Source organism: Piliocolobus tephrosceles, chromosome 5, assembly GCF_002776525.5.
Source record: "Piliocolobus tephrosceles isolate RC106 chromosome 5, ASM277652v3, whole genome shotgun sequence".
Lineage (NCBI taxonomy): Eukaryota > Metazoa > Chordata > Mammalia > Primates > Cercopithecidae > Piliocolobus > Piliocolobus tephrosceles.
Window position 1 is genome coordinate 156,399,429 of NC_045438.1, and position 13,490 is coordinate 156,412,918.

A 13,490-nucleotide genomic window follows, 5' to 3' on the forward strand; every position below is an offset into this window, starting at 1 on the left:
TAATAAGTAACCTTTCCTTGTTGTTAATAAACTCCCAACACCACAACTTCGCCCCCACTAGCTTTACACGTACCCCTTTTTTTGCAAACACATCTCAGTTCCCAATATCTACCTCCTACATTAACATCTATCTCCCCAAACCTTACCAGATCTCAAACTCACCAGCTTCTGACTCTGTAAATATGTTGCCGACATAAGTAGCTTTCTCCAAATGCCTGCTCATTGGATCAAATTTTGCAGATGAATTGTTTCTGGTAAACAACACTTAAACCACTCATTTTTTCCCTTCCCTAAACTTTCTGCTATACTATTTCATACTATTTCATTTGTAAACGCACACAATTAAATTTCCAGTTTTAAATGTATTGGCATCTCCTTTTCATGGCAGTTCCTATTGTGCCAGAATGTCTGTGGACATCGATATAAAGGAACCCACCAATCTAGAGTCAAAGTCCAACTTGGGAAAAGTTGGAGAAAGGGCAATAGATAAAACGGACTTTCTGGAAGCTAAGGAAAATGAAAGGGACATGAATTCGCAGGTGAGAGAGATGAGCCAGAGAATGGAAGATAAGAGTAAGCCACTAATAACAGGATGAGAATAGCCTATGGTGAGCTTTAACATGTTCCAAGTGCTTTTTAAATTTCAGCTGTTTTAATTTCTGCCAAAGGAGGTGGAGCTTGATTTATGGCCGATGATTGAAAATGGAACTAGCGTTATAATAAGGCATCTAAATAAGGCTATCTGTGTGTATGCATGTGTGTGTGTGTGTGTGTGTGTGTAGTGCATATCAGCTAACCAGATGGCTGTCTAACCTAAAGACAGTGTAGATGTTACTTGTAAGATTTTTTTTTGCTACTAATGGGTTATGCACATGAGGTTCGGTAATTATAAAAAATATTGATGCAAGCAGGAAATCTTGGCACGGCGGCAGTGTGTAGTTCTCAGAGCAGGAGTAACAGGACACACACATTTGTCTTCGGCTCGCTACTCACACAACTGTCGTTTCCAACTGTTGTGGAACCTTCTGGTTGCAAAATTCCATCCCTCACATAGTAACAAGAGAGTCAAAACAGTCCCTCCCTCCGGAGCTTTGATCACACAACAGTTTTGTAACCATGTTCTCTCAGAAAGTTCCATAGTCCACCCGTCTGGAACAAAATAAAGTGATTTCCAGAAAGGTAAATCAGACATTCTCTCACAGGAGTTTTCTGCTATTTTTAGTATTCTAAAAGCATAGTTTTCTATTGCCTCAGGTTTGATTTGGGGGAGTAGGATGGCTACCCTATGAATGTGCTTCAAAAATATTTTTCTACTGTCTTAATAACCATTCCTTTTGGTATCTAGTCTGAGCAACTGATTATCTTGTATCCATTTTCATACAATTAAAACAAATTCACACAATTTAAAATTGAAAACTCTAATGATATCTCTTATTAAGAAAGCTCCTAATTTCTTATTAAGGGAAAAAAAGTCTTGTCCCAAATCAATTATTATTCAAAAAAGTTTCCAAACATAAGTTGTTTTATGACAGTGACCCATGATTCATATTCCCCAAAGGCCAAACTGCCATTCTGCAATAAATTACAACAAAACATTTTGTGTCTGTGTTCACAAATGCAAAGAAAGCCAGAATACTATTGGGCAGTACTTCAATGAGAAATTCTGGAATACTGCGGAAATAATAGCAGGTGTCAAATAATATGGATTTCTTGCTACTAAAATCTCCTTGAAGCATGCTTGATTTTTCCTGGTAACCTAAATCAATAGTAATATTGAGAAGTCATCATGCAATATTGACCAGTTGCATAGCAGATACGTCAAAGGAACGATTCTTCTAAGTTACACTGGAGGTCCTGAAAACAAAGAAATATTAATGTTTCTTACCACTGCAAAATTCCATCTCAGATACATTGCTAATTAGCAACCTAAGTTTAATATGCAAAAATACCAAATGACACAGTGTCCCCATCTGTAAAATGGGGCGATAATAACCTACTCCTTTGGAATACTTTGCAAAAGAGCAATGAGTGCTTATTAAGTAATTTGGAAGTATCTGCCGCTGTGAGTATCTAACTAGCTCCTTTCCTTTCTATCTTTCCACTATGTGTAATGTCTCCTTTATCTTATTCTTCTATGTCTCTTCATTATATCTTCCTTTTGTTTTTCACTGATTAGTAACTGGATTTCTTTTTAAGCAAGCATTTATTTACATACTTGTAACTACTTGCCATTCTACTGCTCTATTTTCTTTTTTCTTCTTTGCTTCTTAATTTGAAGTGAATGACTTAGGTTAAACCCAGGACAATATTTTTCTAGATGCTATGAAGATGGGGAATTGGATATCTACCCTCCTAAATTCACTTACAATTACTTCTATAAATATTGATACTTAGAATGGCTTTGATTTCACTGGATGAAAATTACTACATACTCTCTCTTTCCGCTAGTTTATATTGCCCTGACACCTGGCTTCTTGAATATAGATGATCTGACTGATTAAAATCAGAATTATCTCTTTACAACCACCCATTACCTACAATTCTGACATCATTCCCCAAAACATTTTTATAATCCCTCTGTTTTCACCTTAACCAAGGCCTTCCTGCCTATTTTCTCGACTCTAACTCATTGCCTTATTTCATTTAGAAAATGTGAGATTTTATTATTATGACTCTAAAATGTAGAGGTCCAATGTGACATATTTTAAAACTTTTCCTCACTCTTTGAAAAAATTGCTGAAGGTGAAAAGCAAGCACATCTCGTATTACATTTCATAAAACTACTCAACAGATTCTTCCAGTGTTGCCAATATTAACATCTAAGAGTGTCTGGGGAGAGAATGCAGTTGTCTACCATGACATCAACTTGGAAAAGATAGGGCTAGAGTCCAAACATTCCTAGCTTCTCTTAATCAGGCACACCACCCTAATTATCTACTAAAAAGAATGCTGCCATCATGTAACTCCCGCACTGAAGAAACCGAGTCACTTCCCTCTAACTACAAGATACACATTCCCTAGCTGGTCTTTAAACCTCTATATGATGCAAGCAATCACCTGAAAACATTGTGCTTACTTACTTCCCTAAATGAAGCCTTCACTCTAGTACACCGCACAATGACATTTCAGGCAACAACAGACAGCATATACAACAGTATAGTAGTCAGTAGTCCCATCAGATTATAATGAAGCTGAACAATTCCTACCACCTAGTGATGTCTTGATGATCGCCTGTGTGTGCAGGCCAAGGCCAATGTGTGTGTTTATGTCTTACTCTGTACCAAAAAAGTTTAAAGAGTAAAAAATAAAAATAGAAAAATGTTTATAAAATACAAAGAAAGAAAATATTTTGTACACCTGTACAATGTGTTTGGATTTTAAGCTAAGTGTTATTCCAAAAGAGTCAAAAAGTTAAAAAAAAAATTAAAAGGTTTATAAAGTTAAAAAGTTACAGTAAGCTCAGGTTAAAATATTACTGAGGAAAGAAAATTTTAAAAAATGAATTTAGTGTAGCCTAAGTGTCCAGTGTTTATAAAGGTCTGAAGTAGTGTACAGTGGTGTCCTAAGCCTTCACGGTCACTCACCATCATTCACTGACTCACGCAGAGCAACTTCCAGTCCTGTGAGCTCCATTCATGGGAAGAGCTCTATCTAGGTGTATCATTTTTAAAACCTTTTATATTGGCCAGGCACGGTGGCTCACGTCTGTAATCCCAGCACTTTGGGAGGCAGAGGTAATTGGATCACGAGGTCAGGAGATAGAGACCATCCTGGCTAACATGGTGAAACCCTGTCTCTATTAAAACGACAAAAAATTAGCCGGGCGTTGTGGCTTACACCTGTAATCCCAGTTACTCAGGAGGCTGAGGCAAAAGAATCACTTGAACCCGGGAGGTGGAGGTTGCAGTGAGCCGAGATCGCATTACTGCACCCCCGGCCTGGGCGACAGAGCAAGACTCCATCTTAAAAAAAACAAATACAAACAACAACAACAACAAAAACCCTTTTATACCATATCCTTACTGCACCTTTTGTATGAATAGATAGGTTTAGATACACAAATACTTACCCTTGCGTTCCAGTTGCCTACGGTATTCAGTACAGTGACATGCTATCCAGGTTTGTAGTCTAGGAGCCATAGGCTGTCACATACAGGCTAGGTGTGTAGTAGGCTCTACCAAGGACACTCCATGATGTTAGCAGAACAAAATGGCCTAATGACACATTTTTCAAAATGTATTCCTGTCATTAAAAAACACATGACTGTACTTAGTAATTCAACCTAAGATCGGTAAATGTCATCACAATGCATTCAAACTAACCTAATACAGTATTAATTGGGTCCTATCCAATAGCTTTCCCCTAGAGCTTTCTGACCTGTATTCTCAAGTCACACCCTAGGCCTGACTCAGCAGTGTTTATGGGATCCCTTTCACCACCATCCCTGGGGTTGACTTCTCTCATTTCTCAAGTGGGTCACAATTTCCCGGATCCCACCCCTTCCTTCTTTCTGAGGTTATTCCCGCATTTTGGGTGGTCCCATACTCCAGGGCTTCCTAACAAAGGATCCACAGCAAACAAAACATATTGAGGTCTTGGAAATCGGAGAATGTCTTTATTCTACCTTCATGCCTAATTTTTTTTGTATTTTTCTGAAGAGATGGGGTTTCACCTTGTTAGTTGGGATGGTCTCGATCTCCTGATAAAGAATTCTAGAATAAAATGAATTTTTCCACATAATTTCGAAGACATTAAATTCATTGTCTTCTAGCTTCCAATATTTCTACTATGAAATGTCAAGTCACTATGAATCTTGATTCTTCTTATAAAATCTCTTCTTTCTAGTAGTTCACAATATATTCTCTTCATCTCAGAGTTTCAAAAATGTCCTAATGATGTGTCTTAATGTTGATGGTTTTTTTGTTTGTTTTTTGTTTTTTGAGACAGAGTCTCACTGTCACCCAGGCTGGAGTACAGTGGTGTGATCTCGGCTCACTGCAAGCTCCACCTCCCGGGTTCATGCCATTCTCCTGCCTCAGCCTCCCAAGTAGCTGGGACTACAGGTGCCCGCTGCAAAGCCCAGCTATTTTTTTTTTTTTTTTTGTATTTTTCTGAAGAGATGGGGTTTCACCTTGTTAGCTGGGATGCTCTCGATCTCCTGACCTCGTGATCTGCCCACCTTGGTCTCCCAGGCATAAGCCACTGTGCCCGGCCTTAATGTTGGTTTTTAAATTATTTCTGGTGCTGGATCTGTGTGGTTTATTTTGATCTAAAAACTCATGTTCTTTCATTTGGGGGAAATGTTTTTGGATTGTTTCACTGATGATTTCCTATTCTCTATTTCTTGAGTTGTCTCTTTGTGGAACTCCTATCATATAGACATTGGACCTGCTGGACATATCCTGTATTTTTTTCTTATCTTTTATCCCTTATTTTTTATTTTTGCTCTGCTTTTAGAAGATTTCCTCTAATTTATCTTCCAACTCTTCTATTGCTTTTTTTACTTTCACAATTCTATTTTAAATTATTTTAAAGTTCTTCTTCCTCAAAATATTCTTTTTCTAAAATAACATCCTTTTCTTATCTTTTACATACAGTATCTTATCTGAACGTATTAAGGGTCATTTTCAAATGTTATCCTCCCCTCCTGCTTCTGTTTTCTCCCATTGCTTTTTTCCCTGATTGTTTGTTTCCGTGTCTCCCATACTAGAATCCTATCCTAGTAATCCTTGTGTGGCTACTCCTACTAGGCATGGGTGCACTAAAAGCCGATTAGAGGCCAGGTGTGGTAGCTCATGCCTGTAATCCCAGCATTATGGGAGGCCGAGGTGGGTCGATCACCTGGGGTCAGGAGTTTGAGACCAGCCTGACCAATGGTGAAACCCCATCTCTACTAAAACTATAAGAATTAGCCGGGCATGGTGGCACACACCTGTAGTCCCAGCTACTCAGGAGGCTGAGACAGGAGAATTGCTTGAATCCGGGAGACGGAGGTTGCAGTGAGCCGAGATCGCGCCACTGCACTTCAGCCTGGGCGACAGAGCTGACTCGGTCTCAAAAAAAAAAAAAAAAAAAAAAAGTCGACTGGAGGAGGAGTGTGTGACTAGTTGTTGACCAGAGACTTCACTGTATAGTGGCCTGCCTACTGAAGCCCTCATTGGCAATATTTTCAATCTCTTCTATTGGGCTGGTCAAATCCCCCAGAGAAGACTTCTATTTGTCTGCCTAGGGAATATGTGTCTATGTATGCTTGCGTATGCACTTGTGTCTGTGTATGCTTGTGTATGCACTCACAAGAGTGTGTGTACTTAGCAAACGGTGTTCCAACCTAGAAAAGGTTAAGAAATATGAAGAGTTTTTGCATTTAGTGTGTAAGCTCAGCTGCCCACTTTTTAGTTCAAACCCTCTGTGTGTCTGTCTCCAGGAAATAAATCTCTTAGATCTTCTGCTAAGATGGGTAGTTGACCTGTTTCATGAAGTGGGGAGGAGATGAGAAGGGCCAGCTGCTTCTTCAGCAACCCTACTTGCAACAGAACTTCCAGAGATATCTGATGATGCTCATTCTTGGATTTGTACTTGAAATTAAAAACAAAACAAAACAAAACAAAAAATCAGTCTGCTTCTCAGCTCTCTCTGAAGTTGGCTGAGAATCCAGCTTTCTCAGATCTCCTCCCAGCTTCCAAGTTTCTGTTGCTGTTGTCTCCATTCTTGTTTATTTTGTCTTTGTGTGCTGTGTCTTTCAAAAAAAAAATTATTGCCATTCGAGCAGTAGCATTGAGCTAAATGCTAACGGTTAATCTGCCATCTTTAAATACCCTAGAGTATCTCTTTACAGTGGAAAAAATACCTGGGGTATTGTTTAATAATTAGTTATTTTTGAACATGAGCTTTCATAAAAACAGAACTTTAAGAAAAATGTAATTGTTCTTGTAATTTCTATTTTGTCTGGGAGAAAAAATGATTGCTAGACAGTTACCATCAATGAGTGAAAATGTAAGAAAAACAAGTAATGTTTAAAATTTTTTAAAAACAGAAGAAAAACATTTTTCTTAATCTTAAATTTTTTTATTGTTAAAAAACATAACTTCATTCTTGTTTTATTTAATCTGTATCCTGTTAAACTGGTCATTCTGAATCTATGGCCTTTCGGAGGGCTGGCATTGCTATTCTAATATACACCTGTGCCTCTGAGGTTCCTGTAGGTTAGTTTTTGCTGGGCAGAAAACTGCCATTACTAGCACTGAATTTCAATGACTTCCTGCAGGCAAACACCTGGAGGCAATTACCTGTACTTGTCTGCTAGCTGATGCAAATATGCTTTAGGATAGGAAAACTATGTCTGATTTTTAAAAAATGAATCCACCTCCTTTGTGTAATGTTTTACTTGTGTCGGAATAAAATGCTAGCTTATCCAGTCCTGGAATTTATCCATTAACCAATTACATGTTGGTCAATCCACTTTTTCAGCACAGAATTTCCAAACATTAGTGATTTTCTATTATCCTTACCCACCTTCTGATGTCAAAGCTCTTTTGCTGTCTTACAGGATATGGGTCAGTGACAATGTGGGAAGAAACAAGAAAAATCAATAACCTACATTTTAATGTGAAATGACAACATGTTTAACTTTGACTACAGACTTCCCAGGCATGGTTCAGGAGAGAATGCGAGAACATGTGAAATACATCTTTCTTTATATTATGTTGATGCATAAGTAATTGTGGTTTTTTCCATTAATGTACACGTGGACTTAGTAATATTTTAATTTAATTTAGATTGATTTAATTAACACATTTATTTATCTATTAGTTTCTTTTTTAAAAATGGAGCCTTGATCTGTCACCCAGACTGGAGTGTAGTGGTATGATCATAGCTCACTGCAGCTCTGAGTTCTTGGGCTCAAGCGATCCTCCTGCTTCAGCCTCCTGAGTAGCAGGACTACAAGCACGTGCCACTATATCTGGCTAATTTTTATTTTTTATTTTTTTGTAGCGGCGGGACCTGGCTCTGTGGCCCAGGCTGGTTTCAAATCCTGGTCTCAAGTGATCCTCCTGCATAGGCTTTCCAAAGTGTCGGGATTATAGGAGTGAGCCACTGCACCTGGCCAATATTTTATACACCTACATATAATCTCTGGAGAAAATCTTGGGGATGACTGCTACTTTAGCTAAGCCACGAATGCTCTGCATTTAAATTTAAATGTAGAATTAGGGCCAAGCATGGTGATGCATGTCTGTAATCTCAGCTACTTGGGAGGCTGAGGTGTGAGGATCCCTTGGGTTTAGGAGTTCGAGATAAGCCTGGGCAACCCAGTGAGACCACTGTCTAATATTAAAAATGAAAAAAAAAAAGAGAGATACATGTAGATTTAAATTGCACTCTTAGAAACATCAGACAATAAAACACTTTTAAAGATTTAAAATTATTTGTACTAAATAATAATGATTTATGGTTTTACAGACTACTGCAGTTCGGGCAGACCAGTTATTATGCATGCAAGAAGACCTGTGTTCTTCACTGCAAGTTCAAAGTTTCACATCTTTCTAATTTTATTCTTATTCAGACAAAACTATAGATGATTACCACACTTTAAAACTTCCTTATTTCCAGTATAACCAAACTATTACATAAATTTCGATGGAAGTTTCATTTCTTTCCTTCGTTCTTCTTTCTGTAATATCTCTCATTTTTACATTTAGTGAATCATTTAAAAAATTCATATTTTTTTCTGCTATTTATAAGTATAGCTTCCTAGAGCCTTTAATTCTTGTTTTATAGATATATCTAACGATTTGGTTCCTCCTAGGATATCTTTCACATTTCTGCTGTACACATTACTAATGTATAAAATTTCTGTTTTATTATACAAGGCCTTCTAAGAGCTCCTGTCAACAATACTGCTGTAAATAAATCCTGTTTTTTATAGGTTTAGTGTTACAGTTAGCTATTGCATTCCCAAAGACTTGATGTTTAATAAAGCAAGGGCTGTGACCAACAATATGCCGTGAAAATGAAACTATGCTTACAGCTTTCTTTAATGACTTAAAATACTATCATATTTTGTTCCAACCTCTACAGAATTTTAGAACCAGAAGGAACCTTAGAGATGATGAGAACTTAACACCTGGATTTCACAGGTGAGAAATGGAGACCTTGACTGGGGAACTTTCTCGGGTCACACAACTAGTTATCCACTTTCAGCTTGGTCTTCTTTCAATTTTCATTTGCCTCCTAACTAAAAGATCTGCTGGCTCAGACTCAATGTTTGGCCCAGTGTCTCATGTTGAAATAGCCTCCATCTTTGGTCGGGCAAGGTCACTCACGCCTGTAATCCCAGCACTTTGGGAGGCCTAGGCAGGCAGAACACCTGAGGTCAGGAGTTCAAGACCAGCCTGACCAATGTGGTGAAACCCCATCTCTACTAAAAATACAAAAATTAGCCAGGCGTGGTGGCGCACACCTGTAATCCCAGCTACTTGGGAGGCTCAGGCAGGAGAATCGCTTAAACCCGAGAGGCGGAGGTCACTGTGAACTGAGATGGCATCATTGCACTCCAGCCTGGGCAACAAGAGCAAAACTTCATCTCCCGCCCTGCCAAAAAAAATTAAAACAATAAAAAAATAAATAAATGAAATAGCCTCCATCTCCTTCCACCCCTCAGCGGAGTCTCTTCTCATTCAAACTTTGCCTTTCCTTGATGATCAGATGATGCCCCTTGGCTGAAGCATTGCCTGATCCCATTCTCCTCTGAATTCCTGGGAAATTTTATTCACACTTTCAGTGGTTAAGTGGTTAAATACAAATTTTAATCCTTTGCTATTTATAAGACACCTAAAACATCATGATGTATTAAGTGCAAAAATGTAAAAATGAGTAAATACACGCCAGGTGAAACTTAATTTAAGGAATGCTAGTTGGCAAGAAAAAAGGCAGGAAGTACTGATAAATGCTACAATATGGACATAATTCAAAAATATTGTGTTCAGTGAAAGAAGCCAAGCTTACATGTTGTATGAGCTCATTTATATGAAATGTCCAAAAGAAAAAGGCAGATAATAAGAGACAGAAACTGCATTACTCATTGTCTATGGCTGGTGATGGAACGGAGAGTGATGGCGCGAAGTTTCTTCTTAGGATGATGGAAATGTTTTAAAATTGGATTTTGTTGATGGTTGCACAACTCCTTAAATAGAGTAAAATTATTATTAAATTGTACACTTAACACGTAAATTATATCACAACAAAACAGTTTTTAAAAACATCAGTTTAAAGTGATAAACATAAAATGGGACCCAAATAGATTATTTTATACTGGTATAATAAAACTTTGAAAGTCATAAAGTGTTATGTGCTAAGTAGCATTGCTTGAAATATACACATTTAAAAATCAGAAAAATTCACCTTCAAAGAAAATTATGGAATTCATACCTATAGCATGATTTCGTTTTTTTCTTTTTAAAACCTCAATATTCATTTGCATGCATCTGTTAAAAGATAACATTAAGTTAATACTTCAGGAGGAAAGAACTGGAGGGGGCCGCTTGGACAAAGATGTTAAAATTTTCTATCATCTCTTATTTAACTTTTACAATGAGCTTATTACTGTAGTAATTAAAATAAAATCCTCATCAACTCAGTCTTTAAGTTGAGCCAAGCAAAACATCAAGTAGACAGTAACAGAAGCATGAATGTGAAGGATCGAATAGTAAAATTAGTACTGATGGTTAATGGACATGAAGAAAAACTTTGTTCCTTAGAGAGACCTACTTTTCTGGCAGCTGCAGAATCACAGATTATTTACATCAGTTATGCAAACCGGGCCACCAGCTCTGATCTGTCAGAGAGAAACCCTGAGCCTGCGCTTTCCCTCCTGCTGGATACCAGATAAGGCATCGCCTCAAAGACGTCCATTCTGCGGGTGCACAATAGAAATAAAATAAAACGATGGTTGTTTTTATAATTAGTTCCCAACGTTTTTGAGCAGGCGTTTTTGGAAAGCTCCTATGTTTCTAGAACATTCATTTGAGAACACGCATTGTGGAATGTGCCCCCTCCAAGGCCAGGTCACTCAGCGGGGGTTACAGCTGGGCGGGCGCCTTTAGGAGGTGGGTGAGATGGCTGACTAGTACGATCAGTTCTATCACACGAGTTACCAATATTTTACCACCCCTCCATGCCCCACAGGCTGTGAAGCAAAACGGAACAGCTGGGCACGCACAGGGAGGGTGTCTGTACCGCCGCTGTTCTAGGTTTGTCAGCCCGGGCGGGAATCAAGGAATCCAGGGGCTAACTTGTCCTGCTCCAAGAAGCAAAAGAGCCCACGCCATTGCTGACTGTGGCGCTGTGATTTTTGTTATCTTCACTCCTTTCCAGAATGGACGTTTTCTTTGAGAGTGGCCTCAATAAATCATAGTGAAGCTAATTTGATGTTGGTTATGAGTTGTTGTTCTTAAGAATTATGCCACTCTTAAGGCTAGTGAGGAAGAACTAGAGATTAAATTTGGAAACCAGGACCCATCCAGAGAACCTATGGCAGCCTATTTCAGAGAAAAATTTTTCAGAGAAAAATTGTAATACACTTCCCAAAGTGGAAGTGGTGTAGATAGTTTTTTAAGACCACAATGCTATAAATGCAATCAAAGATTTTAAATTGGAAAAAAACTCCAAAACTGTTCTTTCTCCCCTAAATCCAACTATTTGAAAATATCAAGACACCCTCCTAAATAAGACTTAAGTCAAAAAAGGAATCAAATATGTTGTTACGGATTTAAACATTATTAATATATTCAGACACTGGCATAAGGAAAAATTCCTTATCAATATAACAAAAGCTATATTCTGAGAAAAAAATCATTTTAAGATGTTGGACAAAGGATATAAAGTTTCAATTAGGCAGGATGAATAAACTTGGGAGGTCTAAGTTTACAAATGCCATGGCAGCCTCAGGAAGTTATCCTATATGGTCTAAAAAGGGAAAGCATGAATAATCTGCTGCTTGTTTAGCATATACTCAAGAAATAACCACAAAAATGGGCAACCAGCAGCCCTCAGGGCTGCCCTGCCTATGGAGTAGTCATTATTTTATTCCTTTACTTACTTAATAAACTTGCTTTCACTTAAAAAAATAAAAGTTTGGGAGGTCTAGTATTGTACAGCATGGTGACTACAGTTAATAAAAGTTTATGGTATATTTAAATATTGCTAAGAGAGTAGATCTTTATTCTCACCAAAAAGAAAAAAAAGTGTGTGAGGTGATGGATATATTCAATAGTTTGATTTAATCATTTCACAATGTACTTACATATCAAAACATTACTTACATTCTACACCACAAACATAATATATACAATTTGTATTTGTCAAGTGTACCTTAACCAAAAAAGCATCTTAAATTCTTTTTAATCAAAAAACCAGAAAGATTAAAACTAAAAAATAAAAATAGAAAAACCCTAGTGTTTAACTCAAGAAGCTGATATCGTAATAAAGTAAATCTAAGAAAGGGAAGAGGAAATAATTATTAGATGTAAAAGTGTAATAATAAATTAGAAGGATAGAAAAAGTGATAAATACAAAAGACCGTTACTTAAACAGTCCAATAAAATTAATAAATATCTACCAAGGGCCGGGTATGGTGGCTCGTGCCTGTAATCCCAGCACTTTGGGAGGCCGAGGTGGTCAGATCATGAGGTCACGAGATTGAGACCATCCTGGCCAACATGGAGAAACCCTGTCTCTACTAAAAATACAAAAATTAGCTGGGTGTGGTGGCACATGCCTGTAGTCGCAGCTATTTGGGAGGCTGAGGCAGGAGAATCACTTGAACCCAGAAGGCGGAGGTTGCAGTGAGCCGAGATCACACCACTGCCCTCCAGCCTGGCAACAGAGTGAGACTCCATCTCAAAAAACAAAAACAAAAACAAAAACAAAAACAAAAAAACAAAAAACCACCACATTTGGTTAAGAAAACCAAAGCAAAACCATAAATAACTAAAATTAGGAACAATAATGTTGAATCACAGATTAAAAGGAAATTTAATGAGAATGTGGAAGACAATATTCTCTTAGTTTTTTTTTCTGAAATGATGTTGGTGCATCCTAAGGGATGATCTATGCCAGAATGGTATGCAAATAAAATATTGGGACACTTATTTTTATGTTTTTTATTTTAAAAATGGAAAATAATCTGTCCGGATACTGAAACTACTGTTTCACAGTGGACCCCTACTCAGTTCCTAGGCCAGGCCTGTGTTTTCCTTGTAGAGGAGGGAAGGGTGGGGTTTCACCATCCTGAGGAGTTGATGTTTATGCTCTTGGTTCTTTAGTTTGTTGGGACATATATACTGAGCTAAATAGAATTCAGAATAGATTATTTAAAATAATAGAATGTTTAAAATTAGCCAGGCATGGTGGCACACACCTGTAATCCCAGCTACTTGGGAAGCTGAGGCAGGAGAATCGCTTGAATCCGGGAGGCAGAGGTTGCAGTGAGC

General features: G+C 37.8%; 1 long non-coding RNA gene across 1 annotated transcript; it reads left to right on the plus strand.

Moving 5' to 3' along the window:
• The first annotated feature begins 1,094 nt into the window (after positions 1 to 1,094).
• On the plus strand, positions 1,095 to 9,254 carry LOC111521778. Its single transcript, XR_002725060.1, has 3 exons — positions 1,095 to 1,179; positions 7,547 to 7,676; positions 9,079 to 9,254. It is a non-coding gene; the product is annotated as an uncharacterized LOC111521778 (long non-coding RNA).
• The last annotated feature ends 4,236 nt before the right edge of the window (positions 9,255 to 13,490 follow it).